The 12964-nt window shown below is 35.4% G+C and overlaps 1 protein-coding gene across 4 annotated transcripts in view; it reads right to left on the reverse strand.

Annotated features, from left to right (window-relative positions):
- Positions 1–12964, reverse strand: part of CTNNA2 (catenin alpha 2) — a 1089024-nt gene that overhangs the window by 942410 nt on the left and 133650 nt on the right. The window lies entirely within an intron of this gene.

Here is a 12964-nt window from a genome sequence, read left to right on the forward strand (position 1 = left end):
GCATACTAAAATACACACACACACACATTTAAAACGAGGAATTATAACACTGCAGCATGACACATGACAGGAGAAGTACAAGATGCCCTGGGAATACAGTGGAGACCAGGCCCAGTTTTGTGGGTGTCAAAAAATCAGCAGAAGGCAACATCTAAGATAAGAAGTGAAGGATGCATGGGTGCTGGACACTCTAAAGGAAGAGAAAGAGAAGAGAATTTCCAAGCACATGTGAAATGAGACACCATACAGTTCTAGAGATGAAAAGATGTTCTTTCTGGATTGAGGGTAGAAATCGATGCAGGAGTGACAAGAAAGGGAGCAAAAAGAAAGACAAATGAGGCAAGTTCTTGTAGAAGAATTTGTACCTAATTGAAAGTGCAGTGGTCAAAAATTTATCTAGAAAAACAGTATTGTCAATCTCTGCTTATTCTTTCCTACACTGCTAACAGAATCACTTGAGATGCTAAATTTGACATTATCTAGAATTTGTAAATTAACAATGAAATCAATTCTTGTTTCAGAGCTGAAACAATAATAACAACAAATATTTTCAGTATAAGTATGTCTTAAATATGGCATAGGATATACTTATACTATACAACGATCTGTTGTTTACGTGAAATTCAAATGTACCTGAGTGTCCTGGACTTTTATTTATTACATCAGGCAACCATGGGCAACAGGCAGTCAGGGAGGACTTATTTGAATAGTCAACTAAGTGGCATAAGAGTGATAAGGGCTGTATACGGTACCTATATTCCAATGCCAGTTTGGATAATAGGAAGCTCGGAATGTTTTGAGAAACTTTAATGAAGATTATTTTGTCCAACTTTATATTTAAAGTCCATACATTTGAACAATGATAATTGAGGGGGAGGGTCAAATTGAATACAGGTCAAGTAAAATTATTTTTCTAAAGAAAACATAAAGATTATTTATAGGAAAAGTGAAAAGATATTAATTTTCTCCACATCTACACGTACAAATGTACATATGAAACATATATGTTACATATATCTATACTATGTTATTATGAAGATAAAATATTACAGATTTCAGTATATGAAAACAAAACATTATTTCTTAGTTTGGTCACTAGTATCAAAACACTGCTGTACACTCTTAAAAAGTTAATGAATATTTTCATCCCTTGAAATCCCATAACAACAAACAATTATTATAATTGTCGACATCTTCATAAAACAACTACTGCAACATATAATTAAGTTTCACTACTAACTAATTTTGGAAGAATGAGGGAGGCAAAAAGAAAAAACTACAAACTACAATTTTTTAAGGAGTGTTTATTTAATCATTCAACAAGTATTTATCAAACAATTTCTATGTCCAAGGTACTGGGATTCCATGTGTGAACAAAACTGACATCATCTCTATCCTCATGGAGTTTTCCATCAAGTGGAGGAGTTCAACAAAATACACAAAAATAAGCACATAAGATAATTATAAATGGTGATAAGTGGCCTGAAAGAAAGAAACAGATAAAGTATGGAGAAGGGGGTGGGGCAAGAGGCATGTATGTTTACAAAACGAGTCGTCAGGAAAGTCCTCTGTGACATCAGGGAAATGATAAGATAGGAGCTGAAAGATGCAAAGGAGCCAGTTACAGCAGTAGAAGCCTGGCATCATCCTATGCAAAGGGAACAGCATATGCAAATGCCCTGAGGCAAAAAAGAACTCAGTTCACTCAAGATACTGAAAGAAGTGCTCTGTGGCTTGAGCATGGTGATTAAAGAGCCACCAGCACTAGATATAGTAGTTTATAGCACTAGTTTTCAACAGGAGACAAATCAGGTTATTGTTAGGAGATTTAATTTTATCCTAAAATGCAATGAAAACAATTGCATGGTCTTAAGCAGAAGAATGGTATGATGAAATTGTACACTGTCTTCAATGATCACTCTGATTGCCGTGTAGAGAACGCAAAGGAAGCGAGCAAAGGTGGAGTCGGTGGATTACTTAGGAAGCGACTCCATTGGTCATGGTGAAAAAGGACTCGGGTTTGGAACCAGGACTTGAGCAACAGAGTTGGAGAGAGGTGAGCAGATGTGAGGAAAGACAAACCAAGGAGAATTCTTGGGTATGAGAATAGGGTTTGGTGAAAAGGTGTGGACTGAAGATGCGAATTTGAGTGTTTGATCAGAGAACTGATAATACGTATGGCCACGGGAATGGGCAGAATCACCCAGGGAGAAAATACAGAAGAAAGAAAAGAAGAATCCCAAGTGTAAGTCCTGGAAAACAGGCACATTTGAAGTCGAGGTGGGAAACAAAATAAAGCAAAGACTGAGACGGCACAGACACTGGAGCTCAAATGTCAGTGTTACGAGAAGGACTGAGAGTTAAGTTAAAACGAAAGAAAAATAGCTGGTTAGATTTTCCATTACTTTTCCCAGCCTTCCTTCCTTCTTAATTGTGTGAAAACAAAGCGTACTTTTTGTACTTTCCAACAGGATGACAAGACACGAAAAGCAGGTGTGTTGACATGCCCCAATCCTTTATCTCAGATCTCTGACAAGTTTTAATTAGTTTGCTACTCAAGAGCTTCCTGAGGAAATGCAATTCTGTCCCTTCATAGGCATTCTCACACTTGGCGTAATGGATTTTTGGTCTTCAGCTCATATAATGTTTCTATATTGTCCAAAATAGTTACGAACAATTTTGTTAGCTAACCCCCCACAATTTATCCCTTAAAATTTTTGAATTAGTATGCATAAGATTTCATTAATTGTCCTATTTCAAGCATACAAAAAAGTATTATGCTTCTCTGACATTAATTTTTAAATTGTTTTAAATTCCATTTTTCTCACTTAAAATAGTTTTTAGGGGGCTGGCCCCGTGGCTGAATGGTTAAGTTTGCGCAATCCGCTGCAGGCGGCCCAGTGTTTCGTTGGTTCGAATCCTGGGCGCGGACATGGCACTGCTCATCAAACCACGTTGAGGCAGCGTCCCACATGCCACAACTAGAAGCACCCACAAAAGAATATACAACTATGTACTGGGGGGCTTTGGGGAGAAAAAGGAAAAAGTAAAATCTTTAAAAAAAATAGTTTTTAGTATTCACTGAAATGGAAAATACAAGAGAAAAAGTACTTTTAAGGTTTGAAGTTATTGCCAAAAGAATAAAAGAAAGAGTTATTGCTAAGTTTGGGTATTCACATGCACTAATCATTTACAAGGGAAAATGAGGGGTTGACCCAGTGGCGTGGTCGTTAAGTTTGCACACTCCGATTCTGCGGCCCAGGGTTCACAGGTTTGGATCCCAGGTGCAGACCTACACTGTTCATCAAGCTATGCTATAGCAGCATCCCACATACAAAATAGAGGAACACTGGCACAGATGTTAGCTCACTGACAATCTTCTTCAAGCAAAAAGAGGAAGATTGGCAACAGATGTTAGCCCAGGGCCAATCTTCCTCACCAAAAATAAAAGAAAGAAAGAAAAGAGGGAAAATGTGTTTTTAGTTTAACTTATTCATTTCACTGTTAAGGAATTTGTTTAGGTCATGTTTGCATGTCAGCAAACAGCTGGTTTGGGGAAGAAATAGGTGATGCAAAGAAGAAAAGGATCTAATAATCCGATTGTAAGAATATGTTCAGTTCTCTTCTGCTTGCTCCTTCTCTTCTGTTTAATGTTGGGAGTTCTCCCCTTCCCACACCTGCCATTTATTCCTTTACTCTTTTCCCTTTTCATTCTACACATTCTCTGTGGTTGATGTATTGGCAACTAACACTTCAGTATTTCCAGCCCACGTTTCCCTTTCCTGCAGACCTACTCAGTCTAACTTACATTAGGCCTTTCATCATATGATCTAAATCATTCCTTTTTCATCTGTAAAATGAAGAAAACAATATGACTACCAAGTTGATGTAAGGAGTAAGGAAAACTCCTAGAAACACCTAGGAGGTATCAGGCACAGAGAAACTATTCAAGAAACACTAGGCCTTTCCTATTTTTCCATTAAGATACTCTATAGTACCTGTGGTCAGTTCCGTACTTAGGGACAAGAGCTCCAACTGAGACCAGAGCAGTATGGACTGTTCAAAGCAAAGATAAGATTCTAAGGAAAGAAACTTAGCAAACTGAGTTCAGCAGCTTGGACTACCCCTTTGGGTGAGCCCCAAAGAATTACATGTAAAAGAAATCCTCCCAAATTTATTGTTTCTTTGTATAAAAAGATATATATCATGCCTGCTTTGTTCACTTTCTGAGCATCATATTTTATGATGATCTCCCATACGTAAGTGCTAAATTGGGTTTTTTCCTCCTGTTAATCTGGTCTTGGGTCAATTCCATTATTAGTCCAGCCATAAGAACTTAAAAAGGCTAGAGGGGGGAATTTCCTCCCTCCCCAATGTATTCTAAAACCACACCAATGTCTTACCACTTAACTTTCATTGTCCTAGGCTAATGAGAAGGGAACAGAGGCAGATGCTGCCTGTTAACTGCGAGTATATTTATGCTAAACAAAGGTGAAATGATGTCATGGTGAACTCAATAGTTGTGATTTGCAGTAGTTGGAGCTAAAGGTGGGGGGAGAATTGACTTATCACATGTCACATGGTGGAGAGTGTTTGCCAAACACAAAAGACCCAGCGCTAGAGTAGTCACCACCATATTTACATCATAGGCAATGACTTAATTGCAGCAAAACAATATCATCCATCAAATTAATGTTAATTTCAATTTTGCTTCTGGTATTTACTTTGTAAATTTCTTTATGAATAAACATATTGCGAATACATAATTCCATGTTCATACTATTTTAACTCCACTCTAAGATCTGGGAGGATTTTTTGGTTTTGGTTTTGGCTTTTTGTTCAAAAGGGCTCCATATATTACTCAAGTTTCAAAACACGGCCAACACAGCTGGCCTTATAACAAAAAGAACAGCACTCCCATCTGGTGGCAGACATCAAAACTTTGAACATAATCCCAAAACAGAAATTAATCTAACTCCAGACTATATACGTCAATTAAACTCCTATTTCAGAAGTGGCAACACAACTGCCAAGCAATCGACCATATGACCTCAATTCAAAGAAGTGCTTGCAACATAATTAACTACTTTAGGTATATGTATCCACTGCAAAAAAAAAAAAAAAAAAAGCAATTTAAGAAACGTTAATATTAGGGGATGAAACAGTACTTGTAAAACAATAAAAATACTTTATGGTTTTTCAATTAAATATTAATATATATGAGGGGCTGGCCCCGTGGCCGAGTGGTTAAGTTTGCGCGCTCTGCTGTAGGCGGCCCAGTGTTTCGTCAGTTCGAATCCTGGGCGCGGACATGGCACTGCTCATCAAGCCACGCTGAGGCAGCGTCCCACATGCCACAACTAGAAGGACCCACAATGAAGAATATACAACCATGTACCGGGTGCTTTGGGGAGAAAAAGGAAAAAAAATAAAATCTTTAGAAAAATATATGTATTAATATATGTGATAAAGGTAAATTCATAAATCATAACCTCATTACTTGTGTTCAAATCTTATTTTTAATAAGTTTTTCTCTAATGAGGAAAGATGCAGAGGTTTTAAATAGTTATGATATTTTAGGTAGTTCATTCACATAAAAAAACTTCTATTAAAGACAGATAAACTGAAACATTTTTCGAGGCAAGAAAAATATCATCCAAAAATTACAATGGGAATTAGGACAAAAATAATTAAACCCTAAAAATGGGAAAAATACTTGGAAACAGGTTAACCATGCTATACATAAAATTGATCAAAGAAATAAACACGCTTATTGGAGTTCACATCATTTGCTTTTAGCGTATCCTTTACTTTTCATACAATTTCAATCTTTGACAAAGCTGCATGAACAACTTATTGTAACACTGTAGTGTCACCATGGAAACCATCCAAATGTATTAATCTTTGAATCTCATGAATAAATCATGAGTTAAGGTAGTTCTCAAAAATGATATTCTCTGAATGGATGGAAAAAGGTTACAATGAGACCTCATTTTATACTTTGATACTTTTGGTAAATTCACACATAAAATACTCTATTTTGTAAACTGTGTAAGAGAATACATGATATTGCATAAAACGGCACACATTGGCTTAATTCTCAGAAGTTACTTCATTTCTGAGTGTGAGTTTATTTCTGGAACCATTTTCAGCTTTAAATCCCCTGATTTAGAATCTAAATCTTCTGATTCCCTGATTCTAAATGCACCCAGAGATTTAATTACTGTTCTGAGTCACACAAAAGTGACTCCTTTTATAAGGACTTAATAACAAAAAGGGGAGAAAATCAAGTATTTTTTAAAGTGTAAAATTGAATTTTTAAATTTTAAAACAATATTTTTGATGTACATGATGTTTTAATTATATAGCTTTTGAGATGAATATTAACTTTTTTAGTAAAATACAGAAAGACCCTAACTACAGAATTTAACCAGAGCCTAAACTAATAGGGCCCCATGGACACTATTCAAAATATCGGAAATGATTAAAGAACGCTCCTCTTCTTAGGAGGTTCTTTCCCCACCGGGCCAATTTAAAACAGCTCATTAAACATCAATGGTATTCTTTTATCAGATGCTTAGTGTTATTTTTTAAGTTGTATATTCATCTTTCTATAAGGAAATAAGGAAGAAAATTCCAGCAAATTTCATTCTGTTCTGTTGTGATGGCCTGAGCTTCCTTATCTTACTGAAATGATGAAGATTGAATTTCCAATAACTTCAGAGGTTTCCACTTTAGTTATCATAGATTAAATGCAATATATAAATCATTCTTTTTCTACATGTGTATTAAAAATTTTTTTTCTAAAGAAAATATCCAATGAATCCCTATTTTCTACATGACACCCATTTTCTAATAACTGGAAAGCCATTACTATCAAGCAGGGAAGAACACAGCATTAAGAGCAAATCTGTATTACTATAAGAATAGTGCAGACACTTTACTAATCATTTTAATGCACCATCTCATGTATCCCTTCAATAATCCTATGAGGTACGAATTATCATTACCTACAATTTATATTTGAGGAGAGAGTAACGGACCTATTCAAGGTATCCCAGTGAATATTGGACTCATAATCAACCCTCCCTGAATCCAAAGCCTGTGGGTACACAATCTCTACTTCAATGGTGTGGAAAGAATTAACAAAATTGCACATTAAAAAAACCCACAAAATTAATGTGCACTTTACATGGGAAAAATGATCAGCTTCATATATTTTTTTAATTACAAAGAGAATATATTCCTGTTTTGAATAGATGAAAACTATTTTTATATATTTATTCTATATCTAGCCACCTAACCTGATTCTATTATTCTAATGGTATTCAAGCATATTATAAAAAGAGGGTTTTATCTCTCTTATTCCTATGTTTACATGCCACATTCCTTTATTTTAAAAGTATGATACTATTCCTGTTTAGAGTTTGTATTTGAAACTACTGCAAAATGCTATCAAGTGTCTTTTTAGTATCTAACTGTATAATCTATTAAGCTACTGAAATATTTTTGTTTCCTGATAATAGGTTATTGTTATATTCCTATTTTGTTATATATGTGCTTATCTTTTGATATACTGCTGGATGGTGGTTACTATATCTTATGTAGGGGTATTTTTTGCATTTAAATTCAGAAATGAAATAAAACTAACATTATTCTTTTGTTTTAAAAAAGTTACTTTAAAATATCTTGAATTTTTAATACCAAAATTTTGATTCTTCAAAAATTAATGAAGGGCTGTTTATCTTTTTCTCTGGTTGAAACACTACTTTCAGTAATATAAATTATAATATAATATATAATATAAATAATATATAACATAAATAATAATATAATATTTTGAGTACTTATTTTTATCTTTTTGTTTAATAAAAAAGGCATTTAAAGCTAAAATTCTGTACTGAGCAGAGCTTTTACTGGATGTGTATATTTCATTAGGAACAGATCACATTTTTCATGAATTCATATATAGTTTATAATTTCCCTTTGGCTCTAAGAGTTACCTAAGAGTGTTTCTCAATTTCCTAATTTTTTCAATTTTTCTAAAAAAGTTGCCTAATAAAGTGCTTTTGTATCCTAGTAAAGCTTAGTCTCACAGAATGTGACCTATTAAAAATCTTTACTCTTTTTAATTTATAAAAAGTTTAAGAATCTTTTTCAAGCACTAAATTTCCTAATGAATTCTTTATCATTTGAAGTTGCATGATTTCTATAATGTAAAAATTATCCAAAAGGAATCTTGCCGTTTCAACATTGTAAGATAAATATACAACCTCATATACATTATGATTGAAATGAGGCAAAGTTTTGTTGAATATTTTAAATACTTATCAACAGAAAATTCTTTTTTTCTTTTGAGGAAGATTGGCCCTGAGCGAAAATCTGTTGCCAATCTTTCCCTATTTTTTTTCTTCCCAAAGCCCCAGTACATAGTTGTACACCCTAGTTGTAGGTCATTCTAGTTCCTCTCTGTAGGATGTTGCCACAGCCTGACTTAATGAGAGATGCATAGGTCTGCACCCAGGATGCGAACTGCTAAACCCTGGGCTATCAAAGTGGAGTGTGCAAACTTAACCACTTGGCCATGGGCCAGCCCCCTCAACAGTAAATTCTTAATGTCATTTTTCTTATGATAGTGAATGAATTTTACTGAGAATGCTTTAACATCTGGTGTTTATTTCATCCCTTAGACATCCTTATCAGAAACTGTACGGCAGCTATGGGCATACTGTGTCACTGAATATTGCTATGAACTTTATTCAATTCATAAAGTTGTGTGTTTGATACAAATGGGGCCTTGGTTTAATCTTCTCTCTCAGTTTCACCTTTTGCTTTCAATGTTGAGCATGAAGTTTATATCTAATATTTTCTTATCTCTCCTTACTTATTCATAAATCCTTCAAGGGTCAACAGTCACATCAGTTCTATTATTAAGATTTCATTCCACGGGAGGGAATGGTTGGTCTTGATAACACAGCCATAATATTTTGAGGAAATAATATGTAAAGAAGCCTATCTTAAAAGTCAGATTTTTGAGAGAATCTTTTTTGTTTTCTTTAATCAAGGTAGGAACACGAAGAAGAAAGATAAACCATTAGATATTAGGAGATATTGGAGGGATATGAAGACCGGTTACAATGCTAAGTCACTGGGTGAAATTCAACTAGAGTTTTAAACATTCTAATGTATTAAGTGAACAAATATGAACTAGACAGTTAAGTGTTCTTATTTTTAATAAATATTTTTAATGCACTGCCTTTATCTGACAGAAGAATTTTAGATAATTGACTGAAAGATATATAGAAAAGACAATTTTTAACTGTAATCTTAGAAATGCCATTCTTTAGATAAGTACAGTGCAAGAGCAAAACATAAATATACGAAAATTTTAAGAAATAAAAGAAAGTTTATAGGTAATATTGTGCTTGCCCATCACAGACTCACTCATATCCTTCTCACTGACTCATACCATATTGGTTTATGCCTAGTATGAGCCTGAACATATAGCCGTCAAAAAAAGAAAAATGGAGGGGCTGGCCCCGTGGCCGAGTGGTTAAGTTCGCGTGCTCTGCTGCAGGCAGCCCAGTGTTTCGTTGGTTCGAATCCTGGGCGCGGACATGGCACTGCTCGTCAGACCACGCTGAGGCAGCATCCCACATGCCACAACTAGAAGAACCCACAACGAAGAATACACAACTATGTACCGGGGGGCTTTGGGGAGAAAAAGGAAAAAATAAAATCTTTAAAAAAAAAAAAAAAAAAGAAAAATGGGAACTACATTTAATCAACATTTACTTTCTACCAGGCACTAGTTCTAATTATTGTGTTTCACTTAACTTGTATGATAAGGATTAAATATATTGATATGTAAACTGTAGTGAAAATTCCAAGGCTAGGAAAAGGCAGTCTGCTTTTAACTGAGCTGACAGAACTACATTTCAGACCACATTGTTCTGGCTCCAAAATATCTCCTAAACCAGTTTTTCTCAAGCCATCTACGATAAAAGGCCATATTTTTGTTATTCTAATAGCTCACAAACTAAAGCTTTGTAAAACACAACAAAAAGAATAAATTTTTAAAAGATAAAAAATACAAGCCCAAATTTTATTATTAGATTCAACAGACATAAAATCACTCTATAAAATTGCCATAAAATTTCCAAAATACTTACTCTCAATTTTGGTGCTTATTGCAGACCAACAACTAACAATTCGTGGTTCAGCCTTAGCCCACACACCACAATCTGAGTGGCCAACATACTCCCAAATCTAAGAGCCTACCAGTATTAGGTGTTTCTCAAAGAAATTTTTATAGAGCTTACAAGAATCATGGCCATATGGAAAATGTGCATAAATCTAATGAAATGTTTCAACCACATACAAAGATCTCTACTTCCTGATCCCTAGAACCGTGAATGTGTTACCTTAAATAGCAAAAGGCACTTTGCAGCTGTGATTAGGTTAAAGATCTCAAGATGGAGAGATTATCTTGGAATATGTGGGTGGTCCCAATGTAATCACTAGGCTCCTCATAAGAGAGAGGCAGGAGGGTTAGAGTCAGAGGAGGAGATGTGATGGTAGAAGCTGAAGTCCCAAGAGAAAGATTTGAAGGTGCTATGCTGCTGGCTTTAAAGGCGGAGGAAAGTACCACGAGCAAGAAATGCAGGTGCATTGCAGATGCTAAAAAATGCAAGTCCTTAAGTACCACAGCCCTATTAACAACTTGATTTTAGGACTTCTGATCCCCAGAACTGTATGATAATCAACTTGTGCTGCTTTAAGCTACTAAGATTGTGGTAATTTATTATAGTAGTAATTGGAAACATACAGAGTTAAGTTCTGGGAAGCAAGGTGCTATTATGAAAAACAGCTAAAAGTATGGAAGTGGCTTTGGAATTGATAATGGGCAGAGGCTGGAAAAATTTTGAGAAGTATGGTAGAAAAGTCCCAGATTGCCTTGAATAGACCGTTAGCAAAAATATGGATGTTAAAGGCCCTGCTAATGAGGACTCCTAAGTGAGGAGTATGGTAGAGAAAACCTATATCATCTTAGAGAATATGTAAATCATTATCAAGGGACTGTTAGCAGAAATATGGATATTAAAGGAGATGCTTTTGAGGGTGCAGAAGGAAATGAGGAACATGTTATCGAAAATTGGAAGAAAGGGAATCTTTGTAATAAAGTGGCAGAAAGCTTAGCTGAATTGTTTCCCACAATTAGGTAGAAATCAGAATTTTAAGTGACGAACTCAAATATTTAGCTGAGGAGATTTCCATACAAAATGTTGAAGGAGTAGCCTAATTTCTTCTTCCTGCTTATAGTAAAATGTGAGAGGAAAGAAATAAGTTGAGGGAAGAACTGTTAAGGTAAAAGGACCCAGGACTTGATGATTTGAAAAATTCTCAGCCAATTCAGACTGCAAAAGGCATTAAAATGAAAAGACTCACTTTCAGGAAAGCACCTCTGGAGAGAAAGCCAATTGTGTGCCTGGATCACTTTTGGCTTGTGTCTTGGAAGGATTAAAAACTCAGAATATTCAGTTATACAGAGAGCTCTCGAAGAAATTAGGCATGTGTCTCATGGATCCCTCAGCCATTTGAGCAGAGGCCAAAAATGGAAAAGGAATTGTCCAGGAAAGATCTATGAAGCAGGCAGTTTTCTAATAAAGAGACTCCCAGAGACATGAAGGAGAACCACAAGTTTCTTTAGAACATTGCATCAGTAGAAACACTATCAGTTTGGACTGAAAGGATGAAATTCAAAAAGGCTGTTGGACTTTCAAAATTCTATAGTTAGGAAATGGGATGATAAAAATACTTAGCTGAAAATATACGCTACCTTTCATGAAAAAGGAATAACGATTCTTAGGGTGGAGAACCAGCCACAGAGGGCAGAGCCTCGCGCCACAAAGGATTATGCCCAGGCTTTGAAATCTAACAGAGCTTGGCTAGTCAGATTTCTAAATTGCTTGAGACTGGAATCCCTTTTTTCTTCCATTTTCTCACTTTTTAAATAGAAATGTCTATAACTGTTATCTTATGCCTGTCCCACCGATGCATTCTGGGAGCATATAATTTGTTTTCTAGTTTCACAGGTACACTGATGGAGAGGAATTTTGCTCAAGGGTGGGTTATAACCAGAATCTTACCCATACCTAATTTAGATGATAAGATCTGGAATTTTTAAGCTGATGAATTTTAGATGAGGTTTCGGACTTGAGATGATACTATAAGGGGTTGAGACTTTTGGAGATCTGGGAATGTGGTGAATGTATTTTGCATGTGGGAAGGATGTGAATTTGGGGGGAAGCATGGTGAGAGAGCAGACTACAGTGATCTAAATAATGACTTCCAAAGATGTCCATATCCTAAGCCCTGGAAACTCTGAATATATTACCTTAAACGGCAAAAGAGACTTTTCAGATGTGACTTAGTTAAAGATCTCGAGATGAGTCAACTATTCTGGAGTTATCTGAGTGGGCCCAATGTAATCCTAAGAGTACTTATAAGAGGGAGGCAGGAAGAGATATGAGGATAGGAGCAGAAGTCAGAGTCAGACAGAGATTTGAAGATGCTACATTGCTGGCTTTGAATATGGAGGAAGAAGCCAAAGAAGGGAAGTGGCCTCCAGAAGATGGAAAAGGCAAGAACATAGATTTTCTGCTAGAGCCTCCAGAAGGAATGCAGCTCTGCCAAAAGGTTGACTTCAGGACTTCTGATCTCCAGAACCATAAGATAATAAATTTGTGATGCTATAAGCCACTAAATTTATGGTAATTTGCTACTGCATCTATAGGAAACCAATATGAAAGGCCTCTATTATGGTATAATATTTCTGTACAAATATACCAAAAAAATCTTGAATTTTCAGATTCCATGAAATTCTTAGTCAATACATCAAAGAATATGCTTCACAAGACACTAAAAATTAACTTTAAAACTTAAAAATTCTGAGGATATGTTT

The sequence above is a fragment of the Equus asinus genome, chromosome 6 (assembly GCF_041296235.1).
Source record: "Equus asinus isolate D_3611 breed Donkey chromosome 6, EquAss-T2T_v2, whole genome shotgun sequence".
In the NCBI taxonomy this organism is placed as follows: domain Eukaryota; kingdom Metazoa; phylum Chordata; class Mammalia; order Perissodactyla; family Equidae; genus Equus; species Equus asinus.